The 22,153-nt window shown below is 33.6% G+C and overlaps 2 protein-coding genes across 2 annotated transcripts in view; one reads left to right on the forward strand and one right to left on the reverse strand.

Annotated features, from left to right (window-relative positions):
- LOC115882697 (retinal homeobox protein Rax-like) overlaps nt 1-22,153 on the reverse strand; it is a 114,548-nt gene that overhangs the window by 51,440 nt on the left and 40,955 nt on the right. The gene's annotated exons all lie outside the window — the stretch shown is intronic.
- LOC115882842 overlaps nt 13,610-22,153 on the forward strand; it is a 142,410-nt gene continuing 133,866 nt past the window's right edge. The window contains exon 1 of the mRNA XM_030901091.1: nt 13,610-13,790. The gene's annotated coding sequence lies outside the window, so the exon portion shown is untranslated. The remainder of the gene's footprint in view (nt 13,791-22,153) is intronic.

Consider the following 22,153-nt stretch of genomic DNA (forward strand, 5'->3'; position numbering starts at 1 on the left):
CTCCAAGTTGTTAGATCTTTTGAAAAGGGTAGGAATGGAGAATGTAACTGAGAGATCCGAAGAGGACCACAATAGATCTAAAAAGATCATAGCAGAACAGGCAACTCAAAATCTATTGTAACGATCTGTTAATTAAGCTAGTAATTTCCTAGTGCGCTGGATGGCGTAGCAAGTTTTTATAGTGGTCTAAAAAATGACAAGAAGGGAGATATTTTGTTTCTTTTTCTACTGATCTAAACCACACTTTTCCAAATTTGATACCGGTAAATCATCAGCTGTTTATTATTATTTCTCTTTGAATAAGAAGACACTCATGCATGGTGGGCGGAAAAAGCACTCTAGGGTGGGGATCATTGACAGTTCTTTGACGATTCATTTGACACATTTGAATTTGATTTGAAATTTTGTGGATTTGTCAGACTTTACGGAGCTTATTTTATGTTATCTATTTATTATTTATTCTACTACTGATAGATGTATAAAGGTAGTAAATCTAGATGGAAATTGTGGCAGAACTTAAATTAACAGTGATATTATCGCGATTTATCGAAAAAGACTCTAAAATAGTTGGTTGTGTAGCGTGCGGTAAATCTCGGCAAAAATTGAATGAAATAATGGAACAACTTTTCGCTAATAAGTGACTATATACCGTATGATCGAATAAAAACGGCGTCCAGTTGGCTTGGAAATGACGATCGATGGCATTTCCTATATAAATTTACATATAAAATGACAGTGATCTTCATTTCATAGCCATCGCTGACGCCGTTTTTATTCGATCATACGGTACTATATAATATACATACGTCTAGTAAACCGATCATTTATGAAGTTTTTCTTGCATTTTAGCTTTTATTTATTACTTGTCAAATATTAGATGTCAAAGAATTTAGATACGTTAATTTGACTTACCTGCTTCAGTAGCGTATCGGATGTTTATGTTAATAAATACTTATTATAACTTATCTATTTTTATTAGAATTATATATTTTTATAACAATTTTAATAACTACCAACATTTATTCACAACGTAAAATAAAATAACAAATTATTGAGTCTACCCCACGTCTACCCTACATCATAGTTTTACATTTTTTAAATAAAATTAGAACGAGACTGATAAACCGGAATTTAAGTCAGCCATATTTGAGGCCTATCTCGGTGTACCTAAGATTTTTGATATGCTCCTTCCTTAATCTTCTTATTCAAAGTAATTTATTACAAGATTCGCCCAGTTTTGTATTACAATAATTTTTGTAACTACTTCTATTTTTATGAATATTTAAGTTAAAAAAAAGTAAGTTAACTTTTACTCTTAATTTTTTGGAAAAAAATAATGTACCTATAAAACTATTTCGAGGAAGTTTTTTTCCAAGAAACTATTTCAAAGTAGGTTATTTATATTAGCTTTATTAATAAATGCCTATCTTATATTATTTGTATTCTAGTATATGTGGTGATGGAGCCATTTGACACTACAATATTTTAACTCCTTTTTATATAACATCTTTTTTTTATTGATTGTTTTCTTTGTTCCTAGAGTAGTTACCAACCAGTCAGCGATAATCAGATGTAAGAAAATAAGTTTTTAAACCGATTTCTGAAGATCTGATTGTTTTGTATCTACATTTAAATAATTTACATAAGCATAATAAAATATGATATATTCAACTTTTCCGCCAGGTTTAGTTCATTATTGGCACATTAGATGGCGCCACTTTAAATTTGAAACTAAAAAATACACGGGAGTTACCGTTCTTCTTTAGTGTGTTCTATGAGAATAGTGTAATAGGTACCAAAAATAATTTAGATCGATGGAGCAAATGCGTTTATGTACTACTCCAAAACAAAATAATCAAACATCAAACATTTTATTACACCAAAAATATCTAATCTATAATCGACTACCAAATCGCTCTGTATACAGATATGTGAAAAATAATGTATTTGTACATGAAAATATTGAAACTGCATCCAATATTCTTATGAATAACACTTAAAATAGTTAAACTTGTTGACTGGTGCAATTTCCGGTCCACTTGACTCGAGATATCATACTCGTGTTTCGGTAGAGCGTAAATTAATATACCTACGTTGTTAATTAAATTATCGAAAGGAGATCGGTAACCAAACCAAACCCGAGCAGCGGTTACGCTGTGCTCTTTACGCTAAGCCGAGCGCGAGTATCCGTTTGACGTAGTTGCGCATATGTTTTCGACCGTCGAGAGCACCCATCATCAGTTATGGTATGACAGACGTTCTTTTTCCTCTTTTTTATATGTCTTATCACGTAATGCGTGTTTGAAAAGTAGGTATACATTTTCAATGTGACAAAAAAAAAGATTGAAGAAAAGTTTATGAGAGAAATCAAATATTAATCATTCGTCTAAAAGTAATTTATTTTTGTATTTAGTAATACCGTATGATCGAAAAAAAATGGCGTCCAGTTGGCTTGGCAATGAACATCAATTACATTTCCCATATAATCTTACATATAAAATGACATCGATCTTCATTTCATAGCCATCGCTGATTTTATACCCACCATTTTTTTTTTCGATCATACGGTAGTTAGTTGTGTAACTAGTGCAGAAAGGACGTATTTGTTGCACGACGCATGAGTTTTGCAGTTTTGCAGCTCGAGACGAAGTCGAGAGCTGCAATCATGCTGAGTGCAACAAATAATATGCTTTTTATATATGTCGCGATGTCGCACACATTTTTTTCTACGATCGAATTGAAATTCTTATTTAAATATTTATTAAAAGTTTTTACAGTAATTCACAGAATAATATTACCATTAACAATGACGTTTTTATTTTTTTAATAACTTTTTTTGAGTTCATTTTAATTTTAATGTCGCAGTTTGAAAAATTTACTAAGGTAATTAATGGACACACTTCATTACCAGTAGTTTTTTGGAATGTATTTCCATTTCTGCTCGTGGAGGTCTTCGCACTACTGTAAAAAATTTAATTTTTAATACAGTAGATAGTGTAAAAAATACTTTTTGCACGATTGTAGAAAAAAATAGTTTTAAATTGTGTAGTTTAAATTCGAGAAAAAAATTAGTTATTTTGGAAATAGGTTTGTGTGTCTGGAAACGTTCTATCCTTCTTTAATCTTTCCATAATTAATCATAGTTTTGACAAGTTTTATTTCAATTTTTAGCAAATAACGTCTAGAGTCTAGTCTCTTGAGTTTAGTCTCCTTGCCAAAATTACTATCGATTGTCACACCCCAGCCGTCCTTGACGCTGTTTTTTTTCGATCATACGGTAGTAGATATGAATTATGAAAGATTCATTGGTGCGTTAGCCCGAGGAAGATGCTCTCTCTCCCTAGACCAGCTATTTCCAAACCACCGCGGAACTGTACTTACAAATGCAATTTTTCAGTGTGTATTTTTAGAATTTTCCAATGAATATTTCCCAGAGAAATGTGTCCACATTATGTGCACACGAGCATTTGGGAACGAATAGAATTAAAGAAAGAATTGTAAAATTTAAATTAGCTTTTTTCTTAGGACGAGGCGTTCCATTTGAGGGTTTACGTGTACATGTATACTTCGTATATTGGGGAAACAAAAAGACCCACAGACCCACAGTCTTTAGAGTGATGTTCTTTCACATCAAAAGAATACAGAAGGAGGAAAAGCTACAAAATCGGACACAGCCGAACACTGCATGATTTGGTCGAATATAGAAAGTAAAAGTATAAGAAACAGAAATAAATTGAACAAAATATTCCATATTGGAACCTGATAACATACAGACACTTTATTCGAACACGTGGATACAGTTTAGTCTTCCTCTCGCCGAATAAAGATATTAATCTTCATAAAACCATTACGGTGTGTCATAAAGATCGTTGGCTATACAACGAAGAGATAAAAAAGGAACGTTCGATGCGGATATGGTCCGAACTGGAGGGTCAGTTTGTCCAAAATACGGCCGGGGGAGCGGAGAGGCGAGGGGACGGGAACCCTTGTTCGCGTATTTCTGGCGAAAAACCCGTTTCGCTGGCCGCCGAGACAAATCGCGAAATTAGCTGGGCCTTAGGAACAAGACTCACCGCGGAAACGATACGAGGCTCGTGCTGATACACGGCCACAACCCTCAGCGTTTCGCGATCTCAAACTTTGATAAGATCGCGACGGCGAAAAAATGTACTAAATCGAGTACATATTACATTAACCTTTAAGTATTCTAAGTTGTCATTGAATGATTGTCTTTTAGGACAGAACATCTTATGCCGAGATTGAATTGAGCTTGAGAAGAGCGCTGTAATGTAACTGTATATTTGTTAGTTACGTAATCGCTGGTTTTGGAAAATGCTCTCAACACGAACAGCAGAAGCTGAGATAGGTACCAAAACTGTAGTTGTTAAAACAACGCAAGGAACTCCACAAGGTGGAGTGACCTCCCCCCTACTGTGGAGCTTGATAGTGGATGAACTACTGGAAGAATTAACTCTAGCGGCAATACACTGCATAGGGTATGCAGATGACATAGTCATGATTGCACGGGGGAGACATGAAGGCACCCTGTGTGATATTATCCAAAGAGGACTCCGCATCACTGAGAGATGGTGCAGGACTGCCGGGCTGAGTGTCAACTCAGATAAAACCGCGGTAGTGCCATTCACCAGAAAGCGAAGTTTGAAAAACTTGAAAAGAATCCATCTAGATGGAAAGGAAATACTGCCATCACAGGAAGTGAAATATCTAGGAATAACCCTGGATAGTAAACTTCTCTGGAACAGGCATATTAAGAAGATTATCAGCAAAGCCACAAAGGCTCTCATGATACGCAGAAGACTGGCGGGAAATAGGTGGGGTTGCGCCCCTAAAATTTTGCGCTGGATGTATACCATGATAGTAAGACCCATTATTACATATGGAGCAGTTGCTTGGTATACAAAACTAGAGCAACGTACAGCAAGTACCTGTGCAAAGTACAGAGACTGGCATGTATCTGTATCACAGGTGCCATGAGAACATGTCCAACAGCAGCAATGGAGGTCATTTTAGACCTAACACCACTGCACATTGTCGTCGGTAGTTATGCCAATGCGACAATGATTAAAATGGTCATTGACGGAAACAGTACTGGGAGAATTTTTAGGTCAGGGGCTTGGAACACCCTTAAAAAGAAAATTCCACTTCTCCAACTCCCAGTGGATGATATACCAAGAATTTACAACTTTGAGAAACTCCTCACTGTAGTATTGAGTAATAAAAAGGATTGGAAGGAAGAAACGCTTACTCAGCATATAAAAGACCATACCATAACGTGGTATACTGATGGTTCCAAAACCAAAGCAGTGACAGGGATAGGAGTATTTGGGTCGAAAACCAAATACTCCGAACTAATGGGCACCTACCCCAGTATCCTTCAGGCAAAAATTTACGCTATTGAAAGATGTGTACAATTTATCTTAGATAAGGAACTATCGAAAACAGGAAATTGCCATCCTATCCGATAGTCATGCAGCACTAAACGCGATCAACTCAGTAACCATCAATTCGAGGTTGGTCAAAGAATGCCTAGAGAAGCTCAACGAGTTGGGCAAAGAAAATAAAGTCCTCTTACTCTGGGTGCCTGCTCACCAAGGGATAGAAGGCAATGAAAAAGCAAATGATCTAGCTAGGAAAGGAGCGAACACTCTACTAACTGGACCAGAACCGTTGTGTTTTCCAAGCGGAAACCAACTGAAAGCGAAACTGAAGAATCTGGAAGACTCCAACTGTAACTTGGAATGGGTGCCCTCCAACGGTCTAAGACACTCGAAAAAGTTCCTCAGAACCTACGACCGAGAAAAATCAAAGGTTTTCCTTGATTTAAGTAAAAGCAATCTTCGGATTGTCACGGGGTTTCTAACAGGACACTGTCTCCTCAACGAACACCTCAGTTGGCTGAAGCTGAGAAACAAAGGCGAATGCATATATAAATATGCTAATAAGCCACCCTCGTTCCATTTGAAAAAATTGAGATATAAATAAAAATACGATTTCGGCATCTTTTAACCGGCCAGGACAAGACACTAAAAACATTAGACGATCAAATCTATTTTTCCAAGGCTTCTTGATTAAAAATTAATGTTTTTAACACAGCCATGGCACTCTAGATTGAAATTTAAAATAGAATTTGTTTTTGAGTGACTATGTCAAAAATTGACATAAGATATGTCATTCGATTCAGAATGTCATTTTCTATCGAATAAAGTAAAAAAATACAGAGGGTACCATTTAAAAATCAAAAGTTGTAGTCATTTCCGGTGAAACCGGAAGCAATTGAATACGTCAATCAATCCCAATTTATGTCATATACTAGCATACCAAATTTCGTTGTTTTATCTGAAAAAATAAAAAAGTTATAGGGGGTGAGCCACTTTTGAGACGCATCCGGTATATAGGTATAAAGTTTTCAGAATAAATATTATTATTATATATTCTGTAAACTTTGTCTACATACACGATGGGCTCATTATGCTAAATTCAACTTACCTTTAAACACGGATTAGATGTGATATATCCCACGATTCTAATAAAGCGTCCTTTGATTCTTCCGTCCAAAAGATTGTCATTTGTCATTTCAATCTTCAAAACAATACAACTAAAAAAAATAAGTAAAATATTTTTTCGGAAGGTGTCCTGCCATTACGCAATCAGCAAACATGTGATTCTCTCACTCCATCCAAAAAGCACCACAAATATAGTATAGTCTATAAACAATACAAATCGTTGGGCGAACGATGACATATCATTCAACAAATTTTATTGCGTTTGATGCAAACCTATGTTATATTTTACATGACAGTTAAATAATTGACTTGTTGCAAGGTAAAATGTGCTAAACTATAATATGTCTAATCATTCAAAGGTCTAATCGTTGTGATGTCAGCAACGCTTTGATGAAAAAAGAGCCTTTCTACTTGCAACAATGATATTAAAATGTCCCTGCAACATATGTAATTATATTAGCGTTAACTATTAGTTACATTATAATTAATTAGAGGGATCAGTTTACCATAAATAAATGCTTTTATTCGCTGAATATGTTTTTTTTTCTGAAATATTATCTTATTTTGTCTCCAAAAAATACGTCCTCTAATCTGAGACGAGTTTCAAACAGTTATTTTTTAGGTATATTACGGTACAACAAAATAAAACACTAAATCAACACAATACACCAAAACATTTTTACTTTTATACTGGACGCGCTTTTCGTTAACCATGTTAGCATCATCTGCTGATGATGTGTAACACCAAAGGTTCCCACCCCCAACTGTAATATACGGTACAAATTAACAAACCGTTCTTGTACATTTTCTCCTGTTTCTAACAACCCTACACTACTTTTTTCTTTTCTGCTTAGTACATTCGAACGAAGAGGTGAAATGGGGGGAGGAGGGAAAGTCGAAGGGCATTTCTTTTTTAGACGGTCGCGAACGGGAATCATAAAAAAGGATTCGTCGCTTTCAAGGTCAAGGCTCGCAAACAGACGCATCCACGGGGTGGATGCACACATACACATATACACTCACGCTGCGCGATGCAAGAGAGATCGGTTTCATCTTAAACGAATTTTTATTGTACTCGACAGCGGTACCGTTTTCTCGAGGGTTATGGCAGCCTCGATCGAAAACAGTCATTATAGATTCATGACTGAACGATGACAATAACAAAGATTTAAAAAAAGTTTTAGTACATTATATTTGAGAGAGTAATACCAAACAAAATAAATAAATTATTTAAGTTAACGTCTCTTTTTTGCTGCTATGGCTAAGTTGGATGGAGCCCACTTTGTTTACGCGGGATCCGAACCGCGGTCCTCGACCATATCATTGTCAATGGCCTAATGACTTGGGAGACGATCCCATTCTGGCTCGAACCGCCGCGAATGAGCAGTTTCAATAGATTTACACTCTTGCCATGGAACAACACTTCGACAGAGTTTCCAGACGGTCACCCGTCCATACAATCGCATCGCCTAACGTCGCTTAACTTCGGCGAAACTCGTATTTCGCCGTAGCTGGGCGATCGTTTTATTGAAGCGTTGAGCACATAATATTGGCAGCATCGCAATTTCTCAGGTATCTAACAATCAAATGTGAATAAAACTTTTTATTCAAAGGGATAAAACTATGAAAATGTCAATGTTGCATGATTTTCATAACCTATCATTGAGTTATGTCCTATTTTTCTATGGATATGTATATGTCATTATTCTTATTATACGAAGGAAATGTTGAAGACGCTTCTCAGCATTTTCGATACTTTGAGCAATATTTATAGCTGCCAAGTAGTAAATTATCAATTACTTATTGAGGAATTTATAGAAGAAGTAGTTTTCATTAAAGAGCAAGAGAACGCACAAAATCACAATTTTTTATATTTTTACTGACAGTTCAACAAACAACACGATCCTTTAAGGTAGCCGTTTTCAAATCGCTTAGCGCAATCGGTAAAAACGCTAGGCGCGTCAGATGAGAATACCCAAATCGGTAGTCAAGTGCGAACTAAGCGAAAATTAACGTCATATACGCTGAGCGTCTAAAAGTGCTTAGCGTTTTCTAAGTTACTGAATTCGGGCTCTGGACTGTTACCCCATTGGATAGTTTATGAAAAACTAATATAGGAACATGCATACATATGATATTATATACTCGAAGAATGTTCTGCCATCGTTCAACGTCATATATTGTCGATTACTTGCCAACCAGATGGAAGATATTGATGACGTCATTTCGTAAATTACTGCATATTCTTTCTAGTAATTGTCATTGTCATTTGACTTGAGCTTTTAATTTTATTGACGGACATCGATTAATGTCAAAATTAAAATTTGATTGTTAGTGTAAAACAAAATTCAATTTTTTTTTATTGCAATAATAATTTATAATAAAGATTTAACCAAAATGAAGAAGAGCTCATTGCTAAGCTTATAAAAAACGAAACTCGCTCAATAGATAATATAGGAACTTACTTAAAATTTTCTAAACAAAAAACTTCTTTAAAACTTTAAAAACTTAACCTGGTACAAAATAAGACAACAACTAATCTGGATAACAACAGATCTGTATCATCTTTATTACTAGTTTCTTGCTAGGTGGTCTGTTCCATTACAGGGGATCTTAAAATTATCCGTTAGTAGACACTAAAGTGTGCGAAATACTAGATAAGAGAGGACTGTTAATGGCTCATAAAATCGCGTTTTTCTGTCGTAAAACCACCAGAATCCAATCGAACCCTAGCATCTGTTCTTCAACAGACAATAAAGATACCAACGAATGAACAATGAAAGGGGGCAAAGCTCAGAATTTGACACGCCAAGGATTCGACATATTTCGTCACTTGGAAAATATCATTATCACAGTCATGAAACTGCAGCTCAAGTAGATTTACTTGTTTTTTTTTTTATAATTACGGTGCTTTATCAGCAATCTGCTTTATCAGCTTTATGAGCAAATATGCATCATAAATGGCTTGTAAATGAAGATCGTTGATATTTTGTATTTTGTATGTAAAATTATATGGCGAATGTCATCTCGCCATTACAGAGACAACTTTAAATAAAAACTATTGTATTTAGGCCTAAATAACTATACAGAATGTCCCCGGATTGTCTTTACAAGAGGAAAAACTTTTTTATTATTGACATTTTGAGAAAAATTGATTCTTCATAAAATTTTTTGCTCGTTCTAATAAAAGGTTAATAATCACTTTTATACTATTTGAATTTTATTTAGAGAAAATTAAAAGAACATGAACATATATATTGGATACTAATTGAACTTTTAGTTACATAGTCGAGGGCGCGATTTTTAGATTCATTGTCGCCAACCATGGACATATTCGCCGCCGTGCTGACTAACTGGTATTTAAATTTCCGGCTGGAGATTCAGGTGGTAGCTCTGCTGTGAAAACATGTCAAGTTGCCACGTTTATTTATTTATTTCCTGACATTGTCACTCGTTTTGATATTTTAGTTTTGTATTACGAGTTTTTGGTTTAAATGAACTGTTTTGTGATATTTTAAGCTTACATTTTTTTACTAACAGACCTTGCAGTCGAACTTTGTTCTTTTTAAAACTTCTTTTAGTGCGAAGTGTATAAGATAGTTTAATAGCCGTAAAAAAACTCATTGCAACTTTATTAGAATATTTTAAACGAGAAAGCGGTAGTAATCACCCCTTTATATCCCATAAGTACTGTTAAGGAGGTGAATTTTGTTGATAATAAATAATGATTGTGTATATATTTATAATTAATTTATTTTTGTTTCAAATATTTTGATTAAAAGAAAATATGTAAAAGTGAGCCAACGCTGTGCCGGTCAAGCTTAATCACGTGATTAAAAGTTTATTTGATATGAACTTTAATTGCTTCTAAAAAGTCCTAAAAATCAAAACGCGTTTCTATGGTAATATAATTCCGTTTTCATCCTTTGATAAACTGTTATTGATAGAGTTTTAATTAGCGTCATATTTTTTGCTGTTCATAACAATCATAATCACACCAATAACATTCTATCAAAGGATAAAATCGAAATTATGTTATCATAGAAATGTTTTTTGATTTTTAGGAAAAAAAATTAACCATATTTTCATTTTTTTTTTAATTTTCTCTAAAACGGTATTGATATTTGAAAAAAATATAGCGAGGTTAAACATTTTAGAACAAGCAAAATTTTTATGAAGAATGCTTTTTTCTGAAAATGTCAATAATAAAAAAGTTTTTCCTCTTGATAAAAAGACAATGCTGTATATTTTTGTACGTTAACAGATTTTGGCATTTAATCACTTTCGTATATCATTTGGTTTACAAACCCCCTGTAGCGTGCATTCTTATACGGGACTACATACATCTAAATATACAAAATTTTAAGCATATTACTTTTTATTAGTTGATTTTTCACAATAAGCATCAGTCCATTCAAACCATATTAAAATGTCCGAAACCTATAAAATCGAAGCCGTTGATACATCGTAAAATGACGTTTATAGCGCCTTAACCGCAAGAGAATCCAATCAAACTCGACCATCTGCTTCCCATGCACAATACCAACAACGGAGAAAAGATAATTCGGTCGAAAAGCCATAAAAAAGGGAGCAAACTCTCAAAGTTTGAGGATTTTACACGCTTCCCTATTAGTCTCGATCACCTATTCACCTTTGCTTACGTATTTTTAGGTAGAAATCGCAAATAAGGAAGTCCCGGTGCTTTTGTTATGCGCTAACGACTTCTGTTCGGATGTCTTTTGTCCGAGACCGGGACACGTCGGCCTCGATATGATGACTCCCTTCGGATTTAACAAGAAGTTCGGTGAGAAATGACGGGAGATTTCGGTAAAATATGGCTGAATTTAAATTAGGTTTAGAAATATAATTACCAAAAAAAAAACATACGGTAATCGCAAAACATTTTCCGATGCACGTCATCAATCATAGAGAAGTTCACACTAAAGCCTATAAACCTGACTAAATAAAATTTTGCCCAAAAATGTTGAAATTTTTTGTATAATTTTAGATATTCATTTTACTTTGTAGAGCAAATGATTGTAGCAGATATTTTATTTAGATTAAAGCTGCAAAAATTAGTTTAAAGTGACTTTTATTATCGCCATGTTGGTCACATTGCGCCGCGAGCAGCAACGTTGTCGTTTATATATATATAAGTCGGTTCAGAACGTTCTACGACGTTTTCCGACACCTAACCTCCACTCTTCTCTATTTAGCCAGAGATCATCAGGTATTTCTCTATTTTCTAGTTCTTTATCCACACCCTCCCTCCAGCTTCGTCGCGGCCTTCCTCTTTTATTTCTGCCTCGAGGTGTCCACATCAGTAAAATTTGTTTTGGTATTCTGTAATCGGGCATGTCAAGGACTCGGGCAAACCATATGAGTTGTTTTGTTCTTATGTCGTCCACAATTGTGTGTTCTGCTCCCATAATCTCTCTTACTCTGTCGTTGGTTATTTGCTCTCTTTTCGATTTTCCAGCAGATTTCCTCCAGTAATCCATTTCTGTTCTGCTTTTCAACTGCCATACTTCGCTTCCAAGTTATTATGCTTTTCACTAACGTATTATATATGTTCTTCTTATTAGCTTTAGAGATTCCTTGATCCCACAGTACACCATTCAACATAGATATTGCCCTTCTGCCTTGCATTATTCGATTTTTTATACCCTCGTCGAGTTTTCCATCGTTAGTTATTTTTAATCCGAGATATTTATATTTGTCACAGTTTTTTATCACGCTTCCATCCTCTAAGACTATGTTCTCTTGTTCCCCTACAGTCATACATTCAGTTTTGGTGATATTTACCTCCAACACCCATTTCTTATACTCCTCTATCAGCTTCCTTGCCATATATTCAAGGTCGTCGTGATCTTGGGCTAGGGCTATCTGGTCGTCCGCAAAAAATAGGGTGTATAGGGTGTCCTCATTTATTAGGGGGATTCCCAGAGCATCCATTTTTTTAGTGCTTGTTGCAGGTATATTTTGAATAGTATAGGAGATAGGCAACATCCCTGCTTGTGGCCTTTTGTAATGTATAACTAATATACTAATGTATGTAAATAATATATGTAAATAATATATAACCGATATATTCCAGATAATCTTTTGGGACTACTAGATATACTAGCGGCAGGGTTGGCGTTCTGTCCCCATGTCTTTTTAGTATCCACTTAGATGATATTCTAAAGAAAACAGTGCCCAAGAATCATCGTGGAATATGGTGGAATACCTCGCAATTAGTGGAATAAATTAACGGTTTCAATTAGCATAGAACTTAGTTCCTTTAATTTCAGTGTAATTATTCAGAACGCCAAAATTGGTTTGGACATTTTCAATTAGTTGAAAAAGTCATCAAACTTTTGACTTTTCCACTAATTATTCTTCAAAATTTGCGACAAATACCATTTTGGCCTTTGGTTATCTTCCGTCAAGAGAAATTGTGGTTAGAAATCAGAATCTTCTCATGGATCCATGAGAGCCTTCCATGGAGCCTTCTCATGGATACAACTGACTAACGTAAGCTGTTGCTAGGATATTCTATTAATTTTAATTACTGTGTTTTTTAAACATTGTGAATGATCGTAAACTAAAAAGTGTAAAGTGTAATTGAAACCACTAATTGCGAGGTTCTGAATGAAGCTTTAGTCTTGAGAAATTTCTTCGAGTGTCTTAGATTGTTGGAATATTCCCTTTCCAGGTTACGGATGGAAATTTCCAGGTTTTTGAGTTCCGCTTTATCAAGTGGATAATTTAAGGAAACATTTTGATGTTGATATTTTGATTCAATTTGCTTAAATAACATGTTTTTTTATGATAAAGAAAGCAACCAAAAAAATAATCTTTGTATAAAACCAAGACCAATATCGACCACAAATCAGACGAAGAACACCATATACCCAGCCACCACGTGTTGAAGAAAAAGACCCCGATATCAACGTGTCGAACAGAGAAAGACAGGTCTACCGAAGAACAACAATGCTTTAAAGGGAGAAAGGCGAATTCAGGGAGCTACCTGGCCAGGTAGTACGCTATCAACTGGTCTGACGGCACACCACCGGCAATCGCATAGTGGATTTCGCGCCGAAAACAGCTCCCAAGGGCCTTGTAGTGGCCGGCCAGTGTGAATCGGACTTTAGCCCGCCATGCGCGCGAGTTTTTGGCAACTGGTGAACGATTTTAGACTGATTTTTTGCGAAAAAACTGGTGATTTGAGTTGTTGATGGTGTCCTAGTTTTTTGGAATCTGTTTTGGAGGCGTTGGATAACTGTAAGTAGTTAAAGCTAGATTCGTAGATGGTAGAAGTTCGATCATTTGAGATCACGTGTGACTTATTTTATTAGGAATTTAACAAAGTTTCTGATTTGTCAGTGTCATGAGTCAACTCAATATAAAAAGTATTTAACACAGTATTTTGAATTGAGGACATCATTGGAAAGAACTCTTTAACTGATGAATTATATTGCATTGTGGCATACGGGGTAAGTCTTAAATAAGCGCAAACATTCTCAGGGCTGGTAGATCTCGATAAAAGAAACATATTTCTCCTTTACCGGTTTTCAAATAAGTTCAAAATAACCGAGTTATTTTACTTTGAAAATTTTAAAAAATAAATTTTTTGTTTACATTTTGAGAATCACTGTATTTTTTTTCTAGGTTTTATTTCTTCTAAATTGGATCTAAAACCTATGTTGCCATAGAATCAAGATATGCTTTATAATTAAAAATCGCAAAAAAAAATCCAAAAATACAAAATTTTCATTTTTTTTTGAAAATAAACTCATAGTCGTGTTTCTGGGGTCGAAATAGACAACCCTTAAAAATAGTTGCACTTCTTTAAGACCACTCTGTATATATAACTGATCTATCCTAATGTATATTTAATGTTGTTTATGTATTTTTTTATGTATTGTAGTAAAATGTCAATATTCCATGAGTATATTGATAAATGAGGTCTAAATTATAAGTACCTAAATACATTTTCTACGAAAACTTGAAGAAATTGGTAAAAAATGGTATAATACAAATTGATAGACAATATACAACATTTTAATGAACAGTGCTTTCCATAAAATCAATAAAATGAAAAATATACGAAATAATATACATGTAAGACTGATTTCTTTCGAAAATCGACATCTATGAAACTATGAACCCTTCCTGGACATAAACGGTACATTGTGAGGCAGGAAATTGTAGAGAGAAACAAGCCCTATAACATAGGATACAACATTTTAATGAACAGTGCTTTCCATAAAATCAATAAAATGAAAAATAGACGAAATAATATACACGTACTGATTTCTTTCGAAAATCGGCATCTATGAAACTATGAACCCTTCCTGGACATAAACGGTACATTGTGAGATAGGAAATTGTAGAAAAAAAACAAGCCCTATAACATAGGATACAACATTTTAATGAACAGTGCTTTCCATAAAATCAATAAAATGAAAAATATACGAAATAATATACATGTACTGATTTCTTTCGAAAATCGACAACTATGAAACTATGATCCCTTCCCCGAGACAAACAGTACATTGTGAGACAGGAATTTGTATAGAGAAACAAGCCCTATAACATAGGATACAACATTTTAATGAACAGTGCTTTCCATAAAATCAATAAAATGAAAAATACACCAAATAATATACACGTACTGATTTCTTTCGAAAATCGACATCTATGAAACTATGAACCCTTCCTGGACACAAACGGTACATTGTGAGACAGGAAATTGTAGAAAAAAAAAACAAGCCCTAGACATAGGATACAACATTTTAATGAACAGTGCTTTCCATAAAATCAATAAAATGAAAAATATACGAAATAATATACATGTACTGATTCCTTTCGAAAACACACAACAAAAACGGCAACGTTTAAGTGTGATATATCTTAATCAAATTTATCTTTATTTCAATCGTAGAATCTCAAAATAAAATAATATACAGGGTGTTCCATTTAAAAAAATACAACTATATTATTTTTTATTTATTTGGGACACTCTGTATCTTGTAGACATATTTTTAAATTGTAGCTCTAATAATAGTCCTTGAACGAACCCAAATTTTATAATTTGTAAAAATCCGTGTCGTATGTGGTGAATAACCCTGTATACATATTCTAAATTCAAAACTCTTATTAAAATTGAAAATATTTGGGAAAATTATACTTCCACTCATTTTCGAATTTCATTAGAAATTCCTTCGGATATACCAAAAAACACCCACCCTAAGTGGGTACAGGTGACCACAGCTCGGACCCAAACATCTGTCCCGCATGATAAGATCACCGCGTATACGTAGTATGTATTTATATACATATGTAAATTCAGCTGATGAATTACCAGATATATAAATACTGGTTACTTGTAAGACTGTTTGATGTACGTTACTGGTGTTCGGAATTTGTTCAGATGGGCAAACTGCTTCTTTTAATCTGAAATTAAATGGTATGTGTGTGTATTTTTAAGAAAAACATACCCGCATCGTTTAAGAAAGTGGCACGCTATCAGCTGCAGATTGGGAATTTGGTTTTGGGGAGGGTTATTATTGTCACGTAATAAGAAATATGTAAAATAACGATATAATTGTAATTTCGTGTTGTTATTACGCAATATCACTACTTATTCGGTACCAGCTGGTCATCAGTGCATGTTTTTGAGTATCCGCGTGTCATCTGCTACGCCTAATCTCGTACACATACCAGTAGGAGTTTCAATGGAACTCAGAACCCGACTTGTTGTGAATAGGCTTTGGTTTTCTTAACATTTTCCAAATCATAAAGCATATCAAAATTACAGAGCAAATGAGAATTAAAAGTAAATGTAATAGTTTGAGATAAAGTACTGAAAATAGAGATACTGATATGTACGAGATATCATCCTATATAATGGATTGTTGGTGTAGTTATACAAGCTGAAATCAAGCAAAATTTTATAATAATTTATATTTCAATTTTTTTTTAAAAATGTTGAAACAACGAGTTGAAACAAGATCTTGTTAGGAAGAAAATATTTTTCTTTTTAATGAAAATATTTAATTAATTTTAACAAATCCATTAATCACGTCGGGAAAAAATGTTGATGATCATTTTCCAGCAAAGTATTTTAACAAAAAAATAATAGAATTTCAAAACAGCTTATAATTTCACTAACCTAATGGTGGAACTGTTGTCGCATTTCGACTGGGCATTGATTAATTGTTTTTATATTTTCGAAATTAATTACTTATTTATCCTTCAAGCCATTTTTTAAAAATGAAAATAACAGTTAATGTAAAACAAACTATATTCGCTATGTTAGGAATATTTTTGTATTTTAATATCCTTAAATAATATTTTTTATCCACAATCATACGTAAATATGAGTTTTATTCACTCATATGACGTTTAAATTGATCCACTAGTGGCATAAAAAATCTTACACAAGTCTTCTGCTCTTATTTCTCTTGCATCTTCCAACACCAGGAGGCATTAGACATGGAGACAGCCTTAGCCTTCTTATTCAATCTTTTAATGGACATCATCATAGAAAAAGTGACCTCTATTATATATAGACTACTCCTCTACTATATATAGAAGACGATATGCAGAGACAGCTTCATAAATTCTATCAAGTAAGCCGATAATTAAATATGAAATATGATTATCTCTACAGAAAAAAACTAAATACTTAACTTTTTTTAAAGAGCCGGTAAGATGCAAACTGGTAGTAGAAAACAAAATTATTGAGCATGTATCACAGTTTAGATACCTTGGAATAGATATGTTGTACTACCATGATCCAGAGAAAGACTTGAGAAGCCAAATAAACAGAGTGACGGCCATATCAGGATGTCTGAGGCAAATAGTGTGGACAAACCCCTTCATGCGAACAGACAGCAAAATTAAAATTTATAAGACCTGCATCTGACCAATAATAACATATGGCATAGAAATCCGACAGGAAATAAACAAAACCCAATCAAATGTTAAGAGTCGCTGAAATGAAGAACTTTAAGAACCATAATGGAGAAGACTAGAAGAGACAGAATTAGAAACACAAATATCAGACAAGAATGTGGAATACAGGACGTAGTGAGATGGGGTAGGCAAAGAAAAAGACAATGGTTTGCACACGTAAAACGCACTGAAGAAAACAGGCTACCACGCATATATAGCTCTTGAAGGAAAGCCCATGGGTAAGAAACAGCCGGAAAGACCTCCAAACAGATGGAAAGATAGTTGGCAGTTTATCTCCCAAGAAGTCCTACAGAGGCAAACTTAAAACTAACAGATCGAATAGATCTGAAATAAGTACAAGAAGAAGATATTTCCTTTCTCCAGATTCTTTAAGGTCTGGTATAGTACCAATGTCGAAATTGATTCTATATCATCATTCCTTGATAACCTCTTTGATAACAATTTGGCTTTCTTTTTCATAAAATTTCCAAGGAACGAACGAGAAATTTATATATGTTTTACTGATTTTGAAGGTTAGTGCGTCAAAACAAAAAATGTCAAAAAGAAGCTATAGGGCAGTTGACATCAAAAAATCATCAGGACAGTATGAAAAAAGAATTTTTGTTTAGAAAACAAGTATGTAGAGGTGTGTATTTTACCGATTACGATACAGTATGAACTAAAATAGTATGCAAACTTCTTAGGAAAAGCTTTAAGCTTCTCCAGCAAGTCGTCTTTTGCGGGATATATCTTCGAAACAATAGTTTAAGAGAAAAAAATTGGTAGAGTTTTTTAAAAATTCGTACATACAAACAAGCAAATGTTCTTGTATGTAAAGCTGCACAATAATAACTTCTGCTTTGAAGAAAAGTAAACAGTCCTAACGGATATGCTAAAAATATTAACACCTTTACCTGAAACCGTCCCACGATTTGCTTTAAGATGGCAAAGGTCTTTTCCCATTTTCGAATCAATATTTATTTAGGGCTTCCCAGCTGATCCTCTCACACTAAATCTCTAACCGTTTCAATTGTGTTTTACCAATTCCGTCATTTTTGTGTGTAAGCAGATCATGGTCTTTTAAACGCCCGGTTAGCTTCGGTTTAAAGGTGAAATATTTTGCATTTCGTTTGCCAGTGGTGGAATTTATGTTAACTCTTTATTTGTTATGTTCACAGTTTGATTATTGAGAATTCGGATCACATTACCCATTGGTAAAGATTACATAATAGTTGCTCTAGTGTGATTATCAATAAACAGATTTAAGGAAACCATAATAAACATTTTGATTTCAACTCAACTTCTAATAGAAACTTTGTGAATAAACATCGATTTTGAATATAAAAATGTGTTATCAGAACATAAAGTTTGATAAAAACTACGTTAATTTATGTCCTAAAATACAAGGTGTTTTATTTGTGATAGTAGAGAAGAATATAACAACTACTTTGAGTCCACCCTGTGTATACAATTTGGGTATTTCAGTACATGCCATATGCCATTCGAGTTTCGAGAATTTGAGTATAATTAGTTTTGAAAAAGACGAAATCTTTTTAATTAAAAAAAATAATTGGCGATTTTATATTATTGAGATAGCTTTATTTGCATAGAATTTACTCTAAAATGATTATATCTTAAAATCCACTCAGTGTTGTGTTGTCATGTTGTTGCTTTTACCCCCTAAATTGTTGATGGGTTCATGATAATGCTCTTCCATGCGTGCCTATGTTTATTGGCCAGTACCTTGATAACGTAAAAAGTCTAGTTCTTGAAAGGCCTCATGTAGTGATGACCTAAATCAAATGGAGCATGTATTATGTGAAGCGGTGCCAGTAGATCTTCAAGGACTGGAAAACGGGAAAAAAAATCAGAGCAGGACTACATCCGCAGCTTAGTTGAATATCTAGCCAACACAATACGTGCCAGTTATTAGAATTAGAGGCGCTAATGCACACTATTGATTTAGTTTCTTTTTGTTCTTATAAACGTAAATTCCATTTTGTCGAAATAATCTTTATAGCGCTTTCAGATGGAGCGGACCGTCCGTCGTGTTTTTTCAAGATAGCCGTCGGACGAATCATCCGGACGGAGCATACGTGACTCATTTGAAATTTTTCATATAAACTCATGGTACTTGCTCAAAGTCGCGGATGGTCCGTCGCGGACGATCCGCTCCATCTGAAAGCGCTGTTATTCCTAAAAGCGCACTCTCACGACTCGTGTACTTGGCAAGTATTTTTTATTGGCGTATAGGGTCCTGCGGGTGTATATAAAAACTTGATTCTGTATAGATGCTCGACGCACCGTGTATACCCTGTATACCAATTGCAAATGTTTGTCAAGTACAGTCAGGAGTCGTGAGAATGCGCCTTAACATACATAATGTTACATACCATATTGTGAATCTTTTTGCACAATAAGACAAGTAAATCTAAACCAGAAAAAACTACTTATTTTTTTTAAATTCTGGTTTACAGGTAGGTAAAACAAATATACCGGGTGTTTCTTAAAAGTGGTTCACCCCTGTAAGTTGCGAAATTTGGCATGTTATTATATGACATAAATTAGGATTGATTGACGTATTCAATTGCTTTCGGTCAATCGACTACAAATTTTGATTTTGAAATGGCACCTTCGGTATTTTTTTATTCAATGGAATGACATATCATATGTCAACGTATTTGAAATTGTAACATGCGGTTATTATTAACAATTTGACTCGAAATACCAAGTATGTGGTACCATATTATTCATAAAAAAAATGCATTTTACAAATATGCTAACGAGCCACCTTGTTCTTTTGAAAAAATTGAGATACGATTAAAAATACGATTTGGGCATCTTTTAACCGGCCAGGACAAGACACGAAAAACAGACGATCGAATGTATTTTTCCAAGGCTCCATGATTAAAAATTAGTGTTTTTAACACAACCATAACTTTCTAGATTGAAATTAAAAATACGATTTTTTAAGCGAAAATGTCTAGAAGTTGACATATGATATGTCATCCTATTCAGTGTCATTTTCTATCGAAAATGTAAACAAATACCAGGGGGTGCCATTTAAGAATCAAAAGTTGTAGTCATTTCCGGTGAAACAAGAAGTGACCAAAAACAATTGAATACGTCAATCAAATCTAATTTATGTCATATACTAACATACCAAATCTCGTTTTTTTATCTGAAAAAATAAGAAAGTTATAGGGGTGAGCCACTTTTGAGACGCACCCGGTGTAGAAATTAAAATAGACAAAAATTTCTTTGAAAGTCAAATGTTGCCAAAGCTGGAGAATTTTTATTTTAATTGTCTTTATCGGAAATGAATAAAAATTCTTTTTTTTGAAACCTTTGAGCACACTTTCCTGATTAAATAAACGAATTGGCAGATTAAAAAAGCTTTATGTTGGTAGTCATGGCAAATATTACCGATTGCATTGAGATTTTTCTTTAAAAATCGGATATTTTATCACTTTCGACTGTAATATTTTTTTTCTATTTGACATATGACATTTTAAATTTTGCTCTGAGTTTTTAAAAAAAAATTAAATTAAATCTGCGTTTTGTGTACGTAAAACTGCGATTTTCATTGCAATAAAATATGAAAACCACTAAATAGTAGGAATCAGCGACTTGTCTCATTATACTAATCAATTAATTTGAACAGGTAAAAGGATTACAGGGAGCCCCTTTTGTCATTAAACCACGCTAGATCGAAAACATTGTTGCCTAAGTATTGTCGCTTTTATTGAAATACATAATATACCGTATGATCGAAAAAAAAACGGCGTCCAGTTGACTGGGAAATGACGATCAACAATATTTCCCATGCATATATAAATTTACATATAATAAAACAATAATTAATAATAACCGTCTATCAAAGAATATAATCGAAATTATATTACCATAGAAACGCCCCTTGATTTTTAAGACTGAAAAAATTCAACAATATACAAACGGTATGGAAATTTGGAAAAGTATAAACGGGATTAACCATTTTAGAACAAGCAAAATTTTTTATGAAGAATACATTTTTCTCAAAATGTCAATAATAAAAGTTTTCCACTTGTTTTTCCACAATCCGAGGGACATTCTGTAGAATTATATAGAATTATTTATGTAATGGAATTATATTATTATTATTATTTTTTTATATTTACGGTAAATAAGAATAATTAAAATTATTCTGGTTTATGACAAATTATTCAGCTCTATTGGCAAAAAAAAATACTGGCTATGGAATTTTAGCGATCATATCAATTTTATTATCAATGAATTTATTAAAAAATCTTATTAAAATAGGTTACAACATAAGATACCTGTTTGTCTAGATGTTAATTTGTGATGTTTGCCCTTTTTTCCTATTTTATCACATATCAAAAATATTATAATATCAAAACCGTTCTATTTATCTAGTTTTCTTTTTGTTAATATAATATATTAATAATTGTTAATATAATATATATACAATTATTAATTAATATATTAAGCATACATCATTTTGCCTTTTTCCGCAGCATTTATGATTATGATAGTTTTTAGGTTTCGTTATAATAGGATTTAAAAAGCCTATCATTTTTGTTTATAGTTTTTCTGCAAATTAAAGAGTCGATAACTAAATAATTTATAACGTACTGAATTAACTAAATTTCAAACTGCAGGTACAATAACAATAATCAGAAATA

The sequence above is a fragment of the Sitophilus oryzae genome, unplaced genomic scaffold, assembly GCF_002938485.1.
Source record: "Sitophilus oryzae breed Bouriz unplaced genomic scaffold, Soryzae_2.0 scaffold_179_pilon_pilon, whole genome shotgun sequence".
In the NCBI taxonomy this organism is placed as follows: Eukaryota; Metazoa; Arthropoda; class Insecta; order Coleoptera; family Curculionidae; genus Sitophilus; species Sitophilus oryzae.